This window comes from Elephantulus edwardii, unplaced genomic scaffold (genome assembly GCF_000299155.1).
Source record: "Elephantulus edwardii isolate Elephantulus edwardi_28Jun2011 unplaced genomic scaffold, EleEdw1.0 scaffold00053, whole genome shotgun sequence".
NCBI classification, from domain to species: domain Eukaryota; kingdom Metazoa; phylum Chordata; class Mammalia; order Macroscelidea; family Macroscelididae; genus Elephantulus; species Elephantulus edwardii.
Genome location: NW_006399803.1, coordinates 10,430,381 through 10,432,543, shown reverse-complemented (window position 1 = coordinate 10,432,543; position 2,163 = coordinate 10,430,381). Strand labels below are relative to the sequence as shown.

Genomic DNA, 2,163 nt, shown 5'->3' with positions numbered 1-2,163 from the left:
CAAATTAAACATTATCACATGTTTTTATAGTACTATCTAGTTACTCATAGTAACTTTACTATTCAAATAATGGAAATTAGGAAGCATTGAGGGATCAGGAAATAGGAAAACAATCCTTGTCAACCACAACCATGTTTCTTATTCTACACTGTTGTTACCTCTGCTCACAGAGACAGCTTCTTTTACTTCTCCAGTGCACAGAATTCAGTTGAATATAAAATAGAACCTGCTCAAGAGCTGAGGGAGACTAGAAATGGTGGGTCCATATCCTGGTGCCTTGTCATACAGTTCAAACAATGATGCCACTACCAGCTTGTAATTTTTGGGAACTACAAGCAAGGCTTTCCCTTGAAGTTGAACCAGAAACAACTTCTCATGTTCTTAGATTTTGTGATCTGTGCATATGGGTCCTGAGGCGGTTCAAAATTTGGTCTCCACCGGTTACTGATGCAGTCATCAATGATCCAGTCTTGGATGACTTCGTCTCCAAGAATCTCTGTCAGTAATCGTTTAATCCTTCAACTTCATCTTTTCCTGGATTAAGTTCACCACCAGGTAATTTGAAGAAAGTTGTTCCCAACTGTAGCAGTAACACATGAGGCAGGCGGTGTTCATGTACAATCACAACTCCTTCCTTCTACAGGTCTTCGCATTCCAATTTTATCCAACTCTTCCCTCATGCAGTAAAATCTGACTGCAGCAGAGCTGTCCTTTTCATAAAGGGGCTCTTTTGTGACAAAAGTGTAATTGCTAAGAGGGTATCTGAAACACCAATATCAGTAAACACTTGCACCTTGTGAAGACTGACCAGCAGAAAAGGATCTTTTTTTTTCTTTAATGATGAAATGTAATGACTTCTCCTAGCAACAATTATTAATCAGTTTTTCTTAGTAGGTGAGGCCACTGGTAAAGCTCTACATTACCTTCAATACCCTATCTCACTGCCTTCAACTCATAGCAGGTTCTCCAGGGGGTTTCTGAAGCTGTAAATTGCACAGGAAGTGACTGCTCATCTTCCTCTCTCCCTTGGAGCTGGAGGTGGATTCAAAATGTCAGACCACACTGCCACCAGAGCTCACTCAGGTTCTCAGAAGGGGTCAGTGGTTTGGAAGAGACATCATGCTGGGAAAGGGAGAGGGCTAACAAAAGAGAGGAAGACTGTCAAAGGAACAGAATGACAGTGACTGCAACAATGGGCTTGAGTATGGCGGAGATCATGATGATGGCACAGGATAGGGCAAGGTTCCCATCTGTTGTTCACAGGGTCACTATAAGGCGTCGTCGACTTGACAGTAGCTGACTTCTTCACCAGCAAAATCAAAGACCTTGGTGATCTTGACCTTTTCAGCTTCTGGAGGCCTTGTGAGATCCTCAAGCTTCACCAACTTACTTGAATTTGTTTCTGCAGCCTCCTTTCCTCCCTTAACTCTTGTACTTGTGGACACTTTTTATATTGGTCCCACATCACTGAGAAAGCTGGCCCAGAGTTCATCCTTCTTTTTTCTGGCACCTTCTGTCTGACTCACCGCCCTTTTCCTGCTCTGCAGACCCATCTTCCTCCTCACTGCTGGTCCCTCCAGACTATGCTCCGGCATCCACATCTCCCTCTCCGTCTAATAAGAGGCCACCCCGTTTTCTCTTTCTGCCTGAAATGCTCTGAGCCTTTCTTTTTTTCCTCTTGAGTTTTCTGTGTCTGCTCTTCACCATCCACTTCGTCTTCCTTCACTAATTCATTTAAATTATCTTCACTATACTCTCCACTGTAGCAACTTGAGGTTTGAATTTGTTCTTCAGTTCCTTGAGCTTAAGAAATGCTGAATGAGTTTGGCCCTTTTGATTTTCCGACTTTAGCTCCTCGCACATTTCATTGTAGTATTTTGCTTTGTCATTTCGTGCTGCCTTTTGGAATCTTCTGTTCAGCTCTTTAGTGTCTTGGATTCTTCCTTGTGCTTTGGCTTCTCTACGTTCCAGTGCAATCTTCAGAGTTTCTTCTGACATCCGTTTTGGCCTTTTCTTCCTCTTCTGTCTTTGTAATGACCGTCTGCACTCTTCCTAGATGATACATTTATCATCCTCCCACAACTCATCTGGCCTTCGACCATTAATGTTCAAGGCCTCAAACCTGTTCCTCAGATGATTCTGAAATTCAGGTGGTATGAAATC

The 2,163-nt window shown here is 42.9% G+C and overlaps 1 pseudogene; it reads right to left on the bottom strand.

Moving 5' to 3' along the window:
- Positions 1-204: 204 nt before the first annotated feature.
- The window catches only part of LOC102848516, a 61,708-nt pseudogene continuing 59,749 nt past the window's right edge, over positions 205-2,163 (bottom strand).